Source organism: Nilaparvata lugens, chromosome 5 (genome assembly GCF_014356525.2).
Source record: "Nilaparvata lugens isolate BPH chromosome 5, ASM1435652v1, whole genome shotgun sequence".
NCBI classification, from domain to species: domain Eukaryota; kingdom Metazoa; phylum Arthropoda; class Insecta; order Hemiptera; family Delphacidae; genus Nilaparvata; species Nilaparvata lugens.
Window position 1 is genome coordinate 53,398,872 of NC_052508.1, and position 19,565 is coordinate 53,418,436.

Sequence of the window (19,565 nt, forward strand, 5' to 3'; positions counted from 1 at the left end):
GAAAGAGAGAAGTGCAGATATTGAAGAGAAAGCGAGTAAACAGCATTGAACACGATCAAGAAAGTGGTAACGAGTGCTACAGTGAAGTTCACTGTCAGTATTGGCTGAATAGGTAGCATTGATGTAATATCAATGTAATGCTGACAGTATGAAATGAATCTCACCATAGAGCGTCCACTTCACGTTGAAAGTGACTGGATGCAGTGAGGGGGTTTCTATTTGATAGATGGGGGGGGGGAGTTGTGTGAAGTTTTAGGGGAAGTGTTTAGGGAATTGTTGAAGTGTCATAGATCGTGTTCAAGTGGCGCACTCTACACTATATGACGGCAACTAGTTGAGGGCGGAAAGTTTTTAAACGAGAAGTGATTATTATTATTTTGCACTCACTCACTTTCTCTCTTTTTCTTTTTTATTTCTTTTCCACTCCCACTGATAAGAGTTAAGCCCCCCATACACTTACCGGCTAGCCTGTCAGTTTTTCCTAAACAGTCCGTCTGTGACCGGCGGCCTGTTGGACTGACTACCCCACACACGCTCAGTTCAATTCTTTCCGGCAAGCGCTTCAAAACACATCGATTACTTTGAATGTTTTTAGTAGTGAAGTTGCAGATTTGTAGTTAGATTTTCTTAGTCTTATAATGTTCATTTCTGAATATTATTTATAGTTTAAAATGTCTAGTGATGATGATTACGCTGTTTTGAAACAGCATCAGTTACCAAAAAACGGCGAAAAAACGTGGATGTTGGTCGAAAGGGTGATTGATGAAGAAGGACACTTATTCTCACGTGAATTTATTGAAAGATTTGAAGGCAACTCCAAGAGACTGGCACAATTACTCAAGAATGGACGAAAATACGTGCCTACTTCTTCTGTCATTGGTCGATACTACTAGCAACAACTCTAAAATACAAATGAAGTTCGGCCGGTAGCCTGACGCCACTCCACATATACGTTCAGTTTTGACTGAAACAGCATCCGGCAAGCAGGTTGAACTGATGAGTTTTCATTCGATCACCGGCCGCCTGTTCAGTCTTAACTGGCAGTCCAGCCGGACCATACAGACGCTACGGCCGCCTGTCACAGGCGGACTGTTTAGTCAAAACTGACAGGCCAGCCGGTACTCGTATGGGGTCTTTAAGCTCTTCAGAGTATGTTGTATTGTGTGCTTCAGCCGCTACTAATATACTACAGCCATCAGGAAGCAAAATGGTGGATTTTATCAGGATCAATGCTGCTTTTTCCTTTATTGGATGCTCATAGCATACGATGAAGATGATGATGACTATAATGATGATGACAGTGGCGCCAATGTCTGTACATCTAGTCATCAATTACATGTACATACATTTCAATCCTTTCCATATAATGTACACTCAAAATCATTACAAATTAAAACAAAAGCAAGTAGATTATTTAAATAATGTCCCCAGGGTGAGATTATTTTAATGGAAAGCATTTCTGTTATTCATGTGGGATGCTGCCAGTAAAAAGTAGAAATATGGTTTTCCTCCTCTCTTTTCTTTTATTCCCTCTCGTCCTTTTCTTCATCACACTTTCAAGCGCAGTTCTTCTGTTTGAAACTAATGAAATGAAGGATCGTGCACAAACTAAATCTGATCCCTTATTTCTCCTCATTACCTGAATTTTCAAAGTTTCCTTCCTTTCCAACTCACCTTCATTATCTACCAGAAATTTAACTCAAATTCATCGTCTTTCTCTTTCTATTCTTCTGAGTTTCTCCTAGTATTATCCTCATCTCTCCAACTTCTCGTCTCTCTCCACTGAAGTTGAAACTATATTAATATTTCTCTACCTCATTCTATGTCTATAGCTTTTTCCTCGTACTATCGATATGTATAGTCCTGATCTCTCTATCCTTTTCTTTATATTTTTCTGAGATATGCCTACTCCTGAATCCTAACTTAGTAAATACTTTCCCCATTTTGCATACGTTTTCTTATGGAAATTGATCATAGTCTAAGATACACCTACGAAAAATCACGAACTATAGAATTAGTGGTGAGTGCTGATACTGGATACGAGTACTGCATACTGCATATATATTCGATATACGTATCTATACGTATAGCTCCGATATTCGATTTTGATCTCAACAGGGATATTTTTCTCTCAATTCAGACGTTTGACGTGTAATTACTAAGAGAAAACTAATAATACTTGTCAAGAGAGTTGTAATAATCAATGCAATCCTTGGGAGCATAGCGGAAGAACACATACTTGCGTCTAATATTGCCCAATATCTATTAAAAACTGTAATCCACTGGCAGAAATTATAGTTGGATGCATTTGAAACTTTTTTGACCAATAAGGAAGCTGAGTGGAAAACTTTTTCGAATTTTTCATGCAACAAGTAATACTACTTATTGACAGATAATGATGAGTAGGGTAGGTGGAGGTGGTATAAGGGTGACAGTAGTCAAAGTCAAGAATTATTGTAAATTTGTCATCCAGCAACTACTGCCACCTATTAGCAGAGTTAAGAGTTTTATTCATTTTAAATCGTTGACCAATCAGGAAAAAGTAGACGAAGCCGAGAGTGAATTTTTCATTCGGCAAGTGTTTCCACCTTTACTGACAGAGTTTAGGGATTGATGCGTTTCAACCCGTTCACTGATCAGGAGAGAGTTAGCAGAGTCGAGAGTCGAGGGTGAATTAATTTTTCACCAAACAAGTACTTCCACCTATTGACAGGATTAAAGCAGCTAGAACAAGTGTGCCAAGCACAGTTTCAAATTCAGGCTTTTTCCAAGTTATAATAGAAGATTCAATATGTAATAGTTGATCACTATTTTAAGCGAGTTGGTGAAACCGTTTTTTCTCTCTTTTTCCAGTTGAACGACCATGACATCTGGACCCAATTAGTTTTCCAGGATAGAGATTTGAAAATTTGTGGCTCCGAGTTGTGCCGAGCACTGTTTTTAATTCAGGCCTTCTCCCAAGTTATAATAGTAAATTTAATACACAATAGGCTAGAGCTGTTATTGTAAGTAAGTTAGGGAAATTGTTTCCTCTCTCTATGATGAACGACCATGAATGACTTCGAGTTTCCCAGGATAGATATTTAAAAATTGTGGCTCCGAGTCGTCGAGGAATGTAGATTATGGAATTATCTCTCAAACTTAGCCTCCCTGTCGCGACATAGAGTGCGATAAGGAGTAATATAACAGCAATATATTACAATAAATTATAACGAACTAATGATTTTTCAGTTACTATTTGGTACTAAGGCTCTAGAAGCCACGCGACGATTGGTCAAATTGATTCCCTTCGCCCAATACGAGACCTGTTTCTAAATCAGTAGTGGGGCGATTCCCCAGCCGAGAGACCAGATTACGTTTCGGAGGACACTTTGCTAGGAGCACTACGAGAATGAAGATGTAGTCGATTTGTTTTGCCTTTTTTGGGCTAGTTTATAGTTTCATTAGTTAATGTAGGAGTTGGTTTCATTTTTATTGAAGTTTAAATTTTCCAGTAGTGCCATGTCATGAAAAAATTAATTGTGCTTCTTCAAGGCACCCGTTCAGATGACAGGTCTAGGGACGTAAGATGACGTCGCCGTCAAGCCAAATTCAACCGGTAAACACCGTCAAAAACAAGATACCGTAACCTTGACGATAAAGCGACGTACAGGCCAACGAAAGTGCAGTGTATTGGAACAAAAAGTTCATTCAAGAATGTCAATCAAAAGTGGGGATTCGAAATTTATGAAATGGGTTATATTGGTCAGTATCGACGAAAATTGGGTTCAACGGGTTTTTTTTCTTTCTTGAGTTTTTGCATTGAAATTAATTTGTTATTTTATTACTGATATAGTTCTGTTTTGTGACGTATTGCTATATAAACGAGGGATGGTAATGCGCCCCCAAATAAGATGAAGAATGTCAACAAAGTAACATGAATCTGTTGTCACCTTTGTCCGATTTTAGTTGACAATGTTTATTGAAGTTGTTTTTATTTTTCAATTATTTCAAAGTGTAGTGTTAGTTTATAGCAGAAACCCATTGAATCAGTAATGGAAAGATTAATTAAAGTTTTCTTGACTCTAGCTGCACCTGAACGCACCTGCATAAATTGAGTATAGGCTCAGGTATTTTCTAGATGTGTCGGTCTATTTCCAAATTCTAAATTTATTCCAAATTATCTTTTTATTATCTTTAAAAGTCGTCGAATGTAGCACTACAACTTGGCCTTCCTGGCGCGACATAGAGTGTGATGAGAAACAGAACTGCTATATATATTGAATTATAACAAACTGGAGATTTCACAGTTCTCACGCTCGTCCCAAGGCCCTAGAAGCGACGCGATTATTGGCCAAATATATTCCCTACCTATTCAATCGCCCAATAGAAGAGCAGTTTCTAAAGTAACTAGTGAGACGAATTCTGCAGCCGAGATACCAGATTAAGTTTTGGAAGACACTTTTCTGGGAGCAGTGCGAGAGTAAAGATGATTGTAGTCTTAATTTCTCTGTTCCCCTTTTGAGCAAGTCGATTATTAATAATTCCAGTATTTTGTTAGTTTGCTTTTATTTTTATTTTTTTTTTAATTGTTTGAGTAGTGCCATGTCTTGAAAAGTTTAATCGAGCTTCATCATGTACGGATGATATTGATATATTTCAAACCCACTAAGCGTTTCATGTTCCATGTGTCACCCCTTCATGTACCACCGCTTCATGTGTCACCTCTTCACAATCCTACATCATGTTCAACTCCTTCAAGAATCGCTACTTCAGATCACAGGTCCAGGGACGTAAGATGACGTCACCCTCAAGCCAAATTCAACCGGTTTTCACCGCGATGATATAATGACGTCGAAAGATGAACGAAAGTTAAAAAGGGTTTATACAAAATTTGAATTGGGCTTCAAAAATACAGTGATGGGTTATCGACGGAAATTTGGGTCTCCGGGTTCTTTGATAATATTGTGATCTCTGCTGTTGAATATTTATGTAGATTCTGTTACTAGGACTGATATAGTTTGGTTTTGTGACGTATTACTATCGCAATGAGGTATACTAATGTGCCCTCAAATCAGATAAAAAATGTCAGCAAAGTAACTTGAAATTTTTGTGTACTTTTCTGTAATGTGTGATTTTATTATACGATTTTTTTATTGGAGTAGTTTGTTTTTTGTTTTTGCTATTACAATATTTGGAAGTGTAGTGTTAGCTTAGTAATCCTTTAAAAAGGCATGGCAAGAATTGATTGAAACTTTCTTGACTCTAGCCCGTTCACCTGCATGAATTTTGAGTATTGACTTTGTTATTTTTTAGTTGTGTCAGTCTATTTCAAAATTCTAGATATTATTCCAAATATCTTTTGAAAAGGGTGGACCCACAAGTTCATCCAATATGTGACGTACATTTGCGTGCGATAGATTGATGGATACATTTGAAGTCTTTTCCAACTTTTCCGTATTATTTCTTCTCAATCACATTTCTAAGAGTGTGATAAACTATATCACGTCATCTCAATCACACTCAAAATGATCCCACATTCAACTGCTTTTTCCTTCACCCTCAGTTTTGCCATTCAACATTTTCATCGAACTAACACTGTCTATCTCTTTCCTTTCTCAAACTCCTTCCATCTCCTTTCCTGCTTCTTTCTTTCCCTCACACCATCTCATCCTTCGACTGCACCATCTTTATCGCTCTTCTTTATATGTGGGTGTGACTGTACTGCTCATAACTCAGAGAAGAACAGTCTCTGTTTCGGAAGAAACTACTAAACTTGACTCGTTGCAACAAATCAGCTTAGAAGTTGAGCAGCTGGGCCATGTGCTAGGAATACTCTATCTAGTCTGTTCTGCTTACTCTTCTTCCCCTTAAGAGACTATACAGAACCTGACTGCAGATACTCTCCACCAATAAGCTATTTGAGCTTTTCCTAGAGGAATTCCAACCAAAAGTTTGACTTTTTCATGACGGCTTTCCATTATTCAGAACTTATTATTTAGAGGCACGAATAATATTAAAGAATGTTTTGATAGGTAGAGAACAAAATGCCGAAATCAAAACAATCTCTCTCCCGGAATTTTATGTGTGAAAATCCCCCAAAAAACTTTTTCATCGATTTTATCTTTCAATTTATCATTATTATAGATTGGATTTTATAGAAAATGTTGATTACACCAATAAATAGATAAATTCGCTTCTTCCAATTCAAATAAATGAATAAAGTTGAAACTTCATTTTTAAAAACCCTTATGAAGTGAAAATGCACTTACTATTGATAGTGACAAGTTTCAACCTGGTTTGGGTCATCATCAGACTGTAGAAACTCACTCTTGACATTATAGTAAGTTTCTTCTACTCCTATCCTTGACATTAGAGTAAGTTTCAACAGTCTGATGATGACCTACACCAGGTAGAAACGATCGTCACTACCAATAGTAAGTGCATTTTCACTTCATAAGGTTTTCAAAATTGAAGTTTTATCTAATTAGTGAAAGAGTTTGAATATGCAACAGAGAAATGAAGATTTGTTCATCAATCTTCAATCAAGCTGTTTCCTCCAATTTATCGAATCTTCATGGAACAACCAATGGACTATCAGGACTTTTCGATAACTAATCAATAACAGGACTTTTGTAGAAAGGTCATGTCTCTGTAAGAACTTACAGATACTAAGGCTATGAAATTCTGAACTAACAAATCGTTCTTAGCCAACGTTGGCTTTAATTCTAATGGAATGACTCGTAGACATCGATGTTGTTCACAATAATAGTCAAATATGGAGAACAATTTTTTTCAATTTTCATGTTTCAGACTGACTTTTTGAGCAAAATAAGTGATAGTGGCAGAAACGAATCTTCGAATTGAATTCGAAAATCATTTATACAGTATATTCTATTCCATAACTCTCAATTCTATCTTACATTAAATTTTTTTACATCCATTTCTATATTTTTCCATTGTCTACCACTTACCTCTCTTCGTCTTTCTTCATAATATTCGAGCAGCTTCATTGATGTACTCAACGGATTACTTATCAGAATTCGTTCCTTGAATCAACACTGGATTGTGAAATTGTTCTTATCTTTCAATCACCTGAATACAAATCACAAGGAACAGATTTTGTCGCTCTGTAATATTTCTGTTGAAACCAAGCAGTAAAGCCAAAAGCTGCATTCTCTAATTCATTCTTGCCCATGCTGAAAGGATGACAGCTTGTTGAGGTTGGAGAGAAGGAGTGAGAGGGAGACACAGAGAGAAAGTCGTGCATGATTGATGATCACTTCCATTTATGCGTACATAACATATGTATAGCTGCAAAATTCCGATCCATATAGAAGAACTAAGGGTCCCACCACAGCTTACATAAACCTCATACGGTGATGGGATTGAATAATCAATACTTTGTTTTGGTTCACTTGTTTCTCAGCCCTCTACTCCTAATCTTTATTCATCTTTATCATTTTCTTGTCATTTCTTCGTTGAGCAACATTGTAATTTTTCGTTGTCATTTCTTCTATTTTCCTCATTATTTTCTTTCTTAATTGTATTTCATATCCATCTGTCTCAATTTCGAGGTGACGATGGAGAAGAAAAGAGAAAGAATAAGATAAACCAAAACTCAAACAAGTTTTTTGCATTACTTTTATCACCATCTGTTTAAGACATCAGATGTTGATCTGTCAGTCAGCCAGCTTTAGTCTGTCTCTGCTGGCTGCTTTTATTTCCTTTTTGGAATTAATTTCTTTCATTGTTTCACCGCTGCCAAAAAAGGACGAAAGATGAAAGAAGACAATGAATGATTAAAAAGCGAAAGATGAGGATTCCATCACTCCCCCTAATCTTTTTACAATTATTCGCCCCAAAATGTCTTCAAGAAGTTCTTTTCAGAAAGTAATCTTCACCTCAATTGGATTAACTACCAGACGAGAAAAGCCCTGAGCGGAATTAGCTGTGAATTTATCTATCTGTTGTTTCATTTTATTCCATTTCCAATTATTCTGTTTTGTTCGAAAACGGGGTTTATTGTGAGGTTTTGATGGGGTTTAAGTGCTCACTAAGCTTTCAACTCCCACCCAATCACTCAGTGGAATATTATTATTGTTGAGGGAATGATTTCTCAATTTTCTTTTGTATAGAGAGGGAAAAGCAATATAGAATCAAGAGGAAAAGCTTTGTTGCGGTGAAGAGTTAGAAACCGAATTACCAAGAAAAGGATTGTTTGAAATGAAAAATTCGATACTGAATGGAAAGATTACAAAGTGAAAATATAGGGAAGAGAGCTGCTTGTGATGAAGTTTCAATAATATTGATGATAAGGAAAGTAATTTTCCAAAGAAATATGGAAGGTTTCTGAGAAGTAGTCCAAACAGGAAAAATTCTGGATTCAGTTCATCCAGGAAAATTATTTAATTTATTTATGACTGTTATTATTTCAGAAAAACAATCGCTGAGATTTTCAACAGTATCATGAAACTTCTTGAGTTTAAATGACCAGAACTCACTTCAGAAACAAAACAAATCTAGTTTTTTAATGGTGTTTAGTCTTTTGTTAATAATAGTTTTTGTTCTCCTGGTCTCCACAATGTTTCCGTTTATCAATTTAATATTTTAATTTTTCTACTTATGAATACAGTATTATGAATTTCATTACTCTGTGTCTGTTGTATGAAGTGCCATTGCTGTGACGTTTGGATGAATCGCTGATTGTGGGAGTGGCTTATCTAGGCCAATGGCAGGCGTTCACCTTGATAAGTCATTAATCTGTCAATCATGAATCGTTTGCACATTACTTTTTATTCTGATGTTTTGTGGATTTTTTGTCCATAAGAAAAATCCTTTCATGATCTATACAGGTGAAGAATCATATTGAATCTTTATAGACGACTATAACGGCACACAAGTCGGTTATCATTCCCATTGAACAAGCAAAACGGAATTCAAATTCACAAACAAGAGGCAGAAATCATACGAAAACTAATAAAAGACTAGAATGAAGTGAACACAAAGTACAAATAGAGTGTGAAGGAGAAATGAGGGTCGCCCGAATGGAGGTAAATGGGCCAAGGACGAATGATAGGAGAAAGAGGTGGAATGGGGATGAAAAAGGGAGAAAAACAGAGAAAATAAGGGTGGAAAAGGACAATTTTCATTTAATTTAAGGGAATCGACACCAGCATTGTTTGTTGGCATTGTGGTCTCCGGCTTCATTTCCTGTCAACAACAAGAGAAACATTTCTCTGTTTTCTTTCTCTATTTTTATTACTCACTCTTTTTTGACTGTCTCATTCTTTCTCTTGTTTCACTCCTAGAGAGTGTCCCAACCGTAAATGCAGAGTGTTAGAATCATTAAAACACATTTCGTTGTGTTGTCTCAACTTCATGTAAAAATTATTAGTTGAAATACTTTCAAATGCTTTGTAATTCATTAATTTTTTTTTAGTTTATGTGTCATCGACTCTAAACGGTAAGGAACTCACGGTATTTACTACAAGAAAGTCATTATTAATGAGAAAATTCGAATTTTCATATCAACCCATATAGAAGAATACCGAGTGAGTTACTAGATACAGTAACATGCATATAATTGTATATACAGTAAACTTTTCCAACCTTTGTCTGGTCTCATCTTCAAATAAGTTCATTAATTAAATTATTCTCCATCTATATGTATCACTATATTCATATTTCATTGACTGAATCATGATTGTGCATTCAGTGTAATCTACATCACACTAACCAAGACGTTTCCTCCAACTATTACTAAACTAACATCTTATATATGATACATATTTTATCTAAAAGATCCAATCAGTGTCTGTTATTAAGTTAATCAGGATACTGCGTCTTCATCTTCATGTTTTTGATTTGGGTTTACATTGTACATTCTATTTTTTATCTTTTCAATCAACCTGTTTGCAAAGTTTTGCAAAGTACATTTGTATTCCACTTGAAAATAAATGTGAGATACAATTCGAAACTTTTAGCATTGATTAAATAGGAATTTTGGTGCTATTAATAAGAAATACTATCAGTCTTAAGTGAATCCCATTATGGAAATGGAGACTCATATGAATTGGTAGTATCAAAAAGTCAAAATCATAAAAGAGATTATCTCTGATAATCCTATTATATTAAGGGCCATTTGCACAGTATAGATTGCTAAACTCGATTGAGTTAATCTGAAAGTTTAAACTTGAATCGGTTTTCTCAGTGCATTTACTAATCCAGTTTAAGTTGAACTAGTTTAGCGTTAAGTTGGTAATAGAATGTCATCGTTTATAATATAAGGAAGGCTGATTTTTACAGGAAATTTGTTGTTTGTTTACAAACCATTAGTAAATTGAGGTTATGTTGCTACTATTTCAGTAGTTTCTTCTTTTTGTTCAAAATCCACAGAGCTGTTAGTAAGCTGTAGGCCTACGGTTATAAAAGTTTGAAAAGCGATCAAGAAATTCTTTAAAAACTTATGTTTAGTTGGCACCAGAAAATATATTTTAGAATGTAAGATAAAAAAGTTATTTTGTTACGCTTGAATCTACTACGGTCTTTCTCGTTTATTAGAAATCTCTCGAAAGCAATATATCTCAGTTATGTGTTATTGAAAACTTGTTTTCTAATCGAAGACCACTGTTAAAAATTGTCTCAATTTCTATCAAGTGGTTTATCCAATCAAAATACTAAATTGGCAGTTGCTGTATTCAAGCAAAACCGTTAAAAAATTTTTCTATTCCAGAAATTTAAATTATTTGTTTTTTGCCCAATTTTTCTGAGTTTCAAAATTTCTTCGCAGTCATCTTTATCAATCGCATTGAAAACTTCTATCAATTCCTCCATTACAATTATTTTTACATTCAAATAATGATTCACTATAACCTAAATAGATAATAATTATCATCTACAGAAGCATTAAAAACAACTGTCGAAAAATAATTTACTATCAGCGGTTTCCCCATCAAATCTTTACAGATTTCAAGTTAATCCAAATTATTTGGTTTAAACCTCCTGCTTTGTAGGTTTAAACTTTCCCAGAGTTTAAACTCGATACAGAGTTTAAACTGATACTGTGCAAACGGAATTTTAGTTTAAACCAAAAAAAAATCCAGATTTGGTTTAAGCTTTAGCTTAAACTTACACTATGCAAACGGCCCTAAGCAAGCAATTTCTGTATATGGTTATATGGTTATCTGGTTATCTGGATATCTGGTTATATGGTTATCTGGTTATCTGGTTATCTAGTTATCTGGTTATCTGGTTACCTCGTTATCTGGTTATGTATGTCCAACGGATCTCGAGAACGGCTCTAACGATTTCCACAAAATTTGGAACATAATAGCTTTATAATATAAAAATTCGATTTCACTAGGTCTCATCCCTGGGAAAACTCGCTCAAGTACATGAAAAGGATAATAATTATTCATCATTGGAAAAACAGATGATAATTTCGTCGTCTGTCGATAACAGAAGATGTAAGTGCCTGTGTGGAAGAGAGACAGAATTATTTTCAGCTATTTAACTACAGTACTTGCAATCAATCAGCTTATTCACGGAAAATATTAATCTAGAAATTTCAATCGATTTGATCAAAATAATCTGATTCGTTGACATGACATAAATAAGAGTATATCAAATTAAGTATGACAATTTTAAGTGATAAGTGTTATTTTGTTATTCAATTAGGTTTGTAAATGATCTAAATTACAACTTTTTTGTTTTCAAATGTTTTGACTGAAAATTGAACCTGAATTCAAGTGTATGGAACATAACCTACTTTCTGGACTATTTATAGTCTATAAATTAAAATTCAGGGAAGAAACAGTTTTTGGCTGTGCCTGTTAGTCCTTCCCCAATCATTTTAAAGAATTGTGTTCTGTTTTTCAATATTTTATAAAAAAAATAACGAGCGAAGCTCGGTGTCCCGATATTGCTGAATAACTGACCGAACGTCTATGTTTAACTCAGGTTTTTTTTGTCTGTCTGTATGTAACGCAATTACGGCCAAACGAGTTGATAGAATTCTAAGAGATTTGGCAGAAATATTCCTTTTTCAATTGCGCGTCGATGAATACACAAAGTTTTTTTTTGAAATTTTGCATTTTAAGGATAATATGGAAGGAAAAGAAATTCCTCCATACTCCGATATCAATATATTTATATCATCTACTCTGAAGATAGGATTAATCAGACTATTGATTCATAATCAATCAGCTGACAAGTTATTACACAGATGTCTAGAGGAGCCAGTCTATTTCTTTTTTTCTATAAGGTCTATAGTTTCAATCAAAGACCTTAAAGAGGTATACATATTTAAGATCTTTGGCTTCAATATTTTGTTTTGCAGTCATGGTATTATTATGCGTGCCCATCAGTATCAATATTCCCACATTCGAAAAAACTAATTTAATAGGTGATACAAATAATCGAATGAACTGAATAATGCTGAAAAAAATATAATATTTTTGATTGTAAAAAATAATAATTTTCCATCAGATGGAAAGATTATCACAGAACTGGATGAATTTATATCATATGGAATACAAATTCAAGCGTAAACTGAGTTTGTTAACATTTAAAACAGGTGACATCAGGTACTTGTGGATTAGAATAATGCGTGAGGTCTACTGTTCACAGAAATACTAGTTATTATCCTTTTCATGTCCTTCAGCGAGTTTTCCCAGGGATGAGACCAAGTGCAATCGAATTTTTATATCATAAACCTACTATGTTCCAAATTTCGAGATCCGTTGGACATACATAACCAGATAACCAGGTAACCACATAACCACATAACCATATAACCATATACAGATATTATTGCTCGCTTAATATAATAGGATGATACTGATTTTTCAATGAACCTGAAGTTCTTGCAAACTACATTATTTGTATTTCACTTGATGAATGTAAGATTCAATTGAAAACTTATGCATTGATTGAATAGGAATTTTGGTGTTATTAATAAGAAATACCAACAGTCTCAAGTGAATCTGATTATGAAAGTGGAGTCTCATATGAATTGGAAGTATCATCAGGTCAAAATCATAAAATAGATTATCTCTGATAATAAATCTTGGACAGAAGAACAAAAACGGGGCAATGTGTTGTTTGGCAGTGAGTGTGCCAAAATGAAGGATGCTCCAGTTTTCCGTCTATTACAGCAAAGCTAATAGGAAACCACCAATCCAAGGAAACGAGCAATCCGCTTTCCTCAGTCAGGTTCACTTAACACTGTCAGCATTCCACGTGAAAAACATCATTGCTTCGCATTCAACCAATTCTGACTGGAGTGAATCTCACTATGGCTATGCCACCGATAAAAAGTACTTGGGCAAAAATGGATGAGCGAATAAAAAACGAAAATATATCATGGAGATGAGAGCTTCTTTTCTTCTCCTATCACTTCCTCCTACTCCTCCTCCTCCTCCTCCTCCTCTTCTTCCGTTTCTTTCTTCTCCGCCTCCTCCTCATCCTAGTCATCTTCCTCCACCTCGTACTCCTCCAACTCATCGTGGTTCTACTCTTTCTCCCACAGTTCGTTCTTCTTCCTCTCTTCTTTCTCTCTCTCCGATTATTCTTTTGTACTCATCTTTCTCCGTGATTCCCGTACTTGGTTTTCTCTAAGCCACTTTTCCTTTTAAATTCTTCCAATCTTCTTTTTCTCACATTCTTAAACCTTATTCTTCTTCCACTCCTTTTCTTTCTCCTTCTCCTCGTACGCTTTATTCTTCTAATTTATTTCCTTCTCCCATTCATTTTTTTTACTCTTCATTCTTCTTTCCACCCTCTTTTTGTTCTCACATTATCTTTCTGCTTCATCATTTTCCTAATCTCCTTATTCTTCTTCCTCTCCTTCTTCTTCTTCCTCTTCTTGTTCTTCTTCTTCCTCTTTTTTTCTTCTTCTTCTTCTTCTTCTTGTCTCTCTTCTTCTTCTTCTTCTTCTTCTTCTTCTTCTTCTTCTTCTTCTTCGGTTTTGTCTTCTCACATTTTCTTCCTCTATTGCTTCTCCTCCATTTCTTCTTTCTTTCCTCCTTCTCCTTATTCCCCTCTATCTCCTCCTACTTCCTCTGCTCCTCTTTCTATTACTCGTTTTTCCTTTCTTGTGCGACATCTTTCTTAACCTCTTTTATTTCTTTTTCCTCTTCTTCTCTCATCCTTCTTTTTCGTCTTCAAATGTACTTTTTCCAGCTGACTCTCAGAAGAAGGCCAGCTAGCAGAGTCACTTCAGCAAGCCTGTTGATTCCACTTGTCTTCGCTTTTCACTAGAATTCATTCCTATACTCTCATTTTTCACATCTTTCTCCCTCTTCCGAAGCCTTCTCAAGTCATATTACGTCTTCATATATCAGTCACATATTGAGCTATCCATATACATGTGTTTCGCCCATTGATATCATTCATGGCTCTTTTACAGTCCTATTTGAATACTGACAATAAAGCGTATGTATTATCGAATAGACGGGTTGTTTCAGAAATGTAATCTCCTGTCATTTCAAACTGTTTTTGAATGTCGTACAAAAACGCAATGTTCCACAGATGTACGAGTTGAGGGTACAAATAAGCTAGTGTTTCTACATCTCTAAATAGTAGTACATTAAAAAGTGTTAATCTAGACTAACATCAAATTGGTTCATTGTGGTAAACGTCTGAAAAATGAACCTCACTTTCTATAATGTTGAAGCTCTTCTTCACATGTCATCAATGTTAAAATCTTCATTCCTGATAGGTAAATTGTCGATATTCCTATAGTTATTATGATATTATGTAAGCTATAAGGCTACTTCAAAGATGAAGTAATTGATCTTCCATGAGGAGAAGTTACCCCATACAAGAGGCTATTTTCCTGATAAAATTTCCATAATAATTGATATTATAATATTCTCTTACAAGTTGTTTCTATCTATTGTTGCTCGAAAGAGTCTTTTTTCAGTAGTTTTTCAAGAAAATACATTGAAGGTTTGGTATGCAATCAATGTTCTATTTCCCATTCTCATTCTATAGGAAGTTTATCTTAATATACCATAATATGAACTATATAAAGAATGTACTATTACAATAATATTTTTAGTCCAGTACGGTTGCAGAGCAGACTGTTTCAAGGGTATTCTTCTAATAAATCCTTGAGCATGAATAGGAAACTCATCCATAGCCATAATTTAATATGAACATTACCGTTCTCTTATCAGTATTCAATCATTTATTTCACGTTTCAATAAATATGTTATGACGCAAACGAAAGCCTGCTTCAAGAGATTTTGTATAACTGGTTTGAAATTTTATTTTTTCTAGTGGAAGTTGAACTTATTGAAGTGAAAAGTGAAATCATAACCTCGTTCTTTTTTAAAACTTTTATGTGTAAAAATTTGGGAAAAGACAGTTTTGGGCTATGCCTGTTGTCTTCTCCCATCATATTATATCGTGATTATGATTTGTGACTCTCAATGAAATAGGTGAATAATAATAAATAACTTAGAGATTTGAATAGGAAAATTGTACAGGGAACGTATCTGTAGTAGCAATATAATACGGAGTGTGTGAGGAATTGACTGTAACCATGATGTTTGCTAATCAGTAGTTACTATGTATTGAGGCAAACAAAAGCCTGTTTCAAGAGTTAATCCAGAACATTGGGGTTTGGTATGGGTGACTTGTTGAGCTATTCATACAGGTATCAAACGCCATAGCGGCAAAGTTTGAAAGTAGTTGTTGCGTTGAGAAGCTGAGCTGCCTCACTATTGAAAAGCTATTCAGCAAAGTTTCTGCACTGAAATTCATCAGCAACGAGCAAAAGTTCACTTTTCATAATACTCAGATTGGTGGCTGTGTAGCTTCAATGAATTAAAATGATGAACGTCGTCAAAATAATCACGGAACTTGGTTCGCTTTCAGCGAGATCTCAATGCAATTGATAGAGTGACTAGTTTGATAGTGGTTCATTCATGGCGAGAAATAATATTGCATTGAATTATAGGTATCTTTATAATCAGTCAGCACATTATTTGTAAGGATGAATTTTCCTTTTAGATTCATATCCACAGAATCCCTAGCTGGGAATGTGCAAGAATGATGAGATTCATGATATTGATGATGGGGCGGATTGATATTGATATATAAAATGAATGTACAGTAATGGGTGCATGCTACAACATCAAATAGGATGTCTCGTTGTAACTTTGAAACCAGGTATACGGTTTCGAAGAAAAGATTTACTCGCTAAGTAGGATGCCCATATAAAATGTTGGCATGTTTAAAAATGATTGGAATCATGATACTGAAGCGGAAGAATTATAAGAAGAAGAAGAAGAAGAAGAAGAAGAAGAAGAAGAAGAAGAAGAAGAAGAAGAAGAAGAAAAATAAGAAGCAATGCAGCGAATAAATGAGTTGAATGAGATAGAAAAAAGAGGATATCATTCGAAAACAATTACTCCCCTGTAGTCGAGTAGTATTGAATTCGCACAGAAAAACAACTACAACTAAGTGAAGAGATGAAAGACACTAGGGTTCGTGACATCTAATTCCGGTGTTGATGTTGCGTCAGGAAAACAGGCCAAAAGAAACAGGGGGAAATGAGAGGAGAGTGTGAAATAAGAAGTAGAAGAAGAGTAGATGCAAGTGAGAGATGAAAATAAGAAGAATCAAAGATAAGTAGGAGAAGAAGTTGGAGAAGTTAATGGAGTAGAAGTTGAAGGGGGGAAGTAGAAGGAAGAGGAGGAGGAGGATGAGGAGGAGGTGGAAGAGGGTTTACTCCCCCTCTTCCACCTCCTCCTCATCCTCCTCCTGGAGGTTGAGGTGGAGAAGGACGATGATGAGGAGGAAGAAGAGGAGGTGGATGAGGAAGAGGAGGAGGAGAAGGAAGAGGAGGATCAAAGGATAAGAAGAATGGACAGTCAGACAGATAGTGGAGTCTCTAGTCAATAGGTGGTCTGAGCTCTGAGATCTGTTGTGCGTCAAATAGGCTACTGCACTCATTTGTTCTAATTTGGCGGCGCTTCCTTGTCTTCTTCCTATTCTGCTTCTTCTTCACCTCACTATTCTTCTTTTTATTCTTCTCCATTTTCCTCTTATTGTGTAGCTCCTAACTCAAACTCCTTCTTCCACGCTACGCCCGTCTTAGCAAATCTTGTCATCACAATTCAAGTTGATTAGTCAAATCCTAATAATTCATATCATAATATATATTTGTTCATCCGTGGATAATCAATCATGCAAACCCCTTCATAGGTGAAGGATGGTTTTCACAATAGAAACCAAAGGATTTGCTACAGTCTTTACGATACCGTTAAGCCAGTTAAACATACATCGATTTTTGAACGTACGATCTTTTGCCGTTCTCATAAATGTTATTAGATTAAACAGATAATGTCAAACAGATAATTTTTGTCAAGCTCCGTTCAATCTTATAGAATTTATAAGGACGGCAAAAAATCGTACGATCAAAAATCAATGTGTGTGTGTGTAGCTAACCTTACCCGTCACCTAAAAGTTGAATTTCTCTCTTTATTGAATGAACGATTTAATACATTTCATTGGATTCATTTTTAATACTGTCCAAAAACCCAAAAGTGATGTAAGGGACAAGTAATCAGTCCCTCGGAGCGTCCCTCCCTAATTCTATTGGTGGAAGAAATTTTCTGCTCAGCTGACAGATCTGCAACGTCCACCATTCAAGTGCGAGTACACGCCCATAACATGCTGTGATTGGCCGACACAACAATCAGGCGTTGTTGTTACGTCAACAATCAGGCTCTATCTTGGTGAAATATTATGTGCAGTCATTTTCTACTCTTTCTAACATACTTTCAAGTAAATATGTCTACACTTCAAAGCCTGTTTTGCTCTAGACTTACTGCACATACTTCATTGATTTGATTACTTGAAATTATTTATTTATTAATTTTGCAAGCCCCAAAAGGTTGAAGCATTATAAATTGGTGCAGATCTTGATTATTGGTCAACTCAATATTGAATGAGAAACTTTTGATAGTGATGAGCTAAGCACTAATTATGCATTTTCAAGACTCTCAGCGAACATTAGACATATATGAGAATATTGAGAAGAATAGAATATAACTTCATTTGCACTTTTAAAATATAACCAGAGAATGAAAATCGTACAACTCAAATAATTGGAAGAAACAAATGAAAAAATAATTCTCGCAGTATTCTCCTCTCGGCACACAAAGTAAAATAAGTTCTTTAGGCTTAGCCGACGCCGTCATCCGGGTCGATAAAAAGAATATTGAAAAGAAAGACCGCCATTTTATGAATAAAATCCATTTCATTGAAGTGTACTCACACTGCAGCTAAGTAGATGTGATTTCTTGAGATCTCCTGTAAAAACAATAACAATTATTATTTACCAGGAAAATCGAAAAAGGATGTAACCTGGATTTAAGTATTTCCAGAAAAACCATGCTCATATCAGAACAACATGGGGGATATTCAGAAAATCAGAAATTGGGAAAAGTTAAATAGGGTTAGGCCACTTAACAAAATTAAAATGATGTCGTTCTTATGCGGCGGTTGAATTTAATAGACGTAAGTACAACCCGGCTACAGATTCTCAGGTATGCTCAAATCTAGAATAGTTTCAAATTAAGAATAACTTTGATTCAATACAGGAAATCTGTAGAGTCCTGAAAAATAATAGAAACAAATAGCCAGCTGAGCTAAACTCGTATATCCTCCGGGAATGCAATCAAGAGTGTTAGTCTGTAATATTAGTTTCAAATCAGTGTTGAGTGACGAAGTTGCCAACTACTTTACTACTTGAAGAGGATTGCTCGGGTTTAAGTAGAGCTGAGAGTGATGGTGAAGCACTGTCTAGTTATATCATTAGAAGGCTAATTGGTTTTGATGAACGGGGTTGCAAATTAATAGGGAGACCAGGTAAGAGGTGGGAGGGTTGAGCAAACAAGAAGGAGAAGTTGTGGAGAAGAAGAAGGAGGAGGAGGAGGAGGAGGAGGAGGAGGAGGAGGAGGAGGAGGAGGAGGAGGAGAAGGAGGAGGAGAAGGTGGAGGAGAAGGAGGAGGGAGAGAAGAAGAAAAATAAAAAGAAGAAGCAGCAGCAGAAGAAGAAGAAGACGAAAAAGAAGAAGATGAAAAAGAAGAAGATGAAAAGAAGAAGAAGAAGAAGAAGAAGAAGAGAGGAGTAGACCACAAGAGAAGATGATAATTACAAGGGATGGATGGTGAATGGGAGGTTATACGGCTCTCTGTAATTTGGTAATGTGCTAACCGACGAGCTTGAGTGAGCTTGGAGGAAGAGAGAGAGTGGGAAAGATGGTACAGAAGAAGGAAAAGAGAAATCGGAATAATTAGGAAACAAGAATGAGACAGTGATTGAAAGTAGTGGAACTATGATTAGAAAATCAAAACCAATGAAATTTTATGGTCTCTGGACTGAATTTTCTATCATAGAAATTTTTCTGTCCTATTTTTCATGGAGGTATTTCATTTTAGTCTGTTCATTTTTATCCTGGGTGAAAATTTAACATATTCGGCATTCCCGCTCTGAATACAATTTGCAATGCAGCATCGAATCGGATAAAAAATATATGACAGCAGAGATAATCATGAATTATTGTGAAT

At 35.5% G+C, this 19,565-nt stretch overlaps 1 non-coding gene across 1 annotated transcript in view; it reads right to left on the reverse strand.

Annotated features, from left to right (window-relative positions):
• LOC111045591 overlaps window positions 1-19,565 on the reverse strand; it is a 161,422-nt gene that overhangs the window by 109,218 nt on the left and 32,639 nt on the right. The window contains exon 2 of the transcript XR_005571389.1: window positions 18,272-18,306. This is a non-coding gene — a transcript (uncharacterized LOC111045591). The remainder of the gene's footprint in view (window positions 1-18,271; window positions 18,307-19,565) is intronic.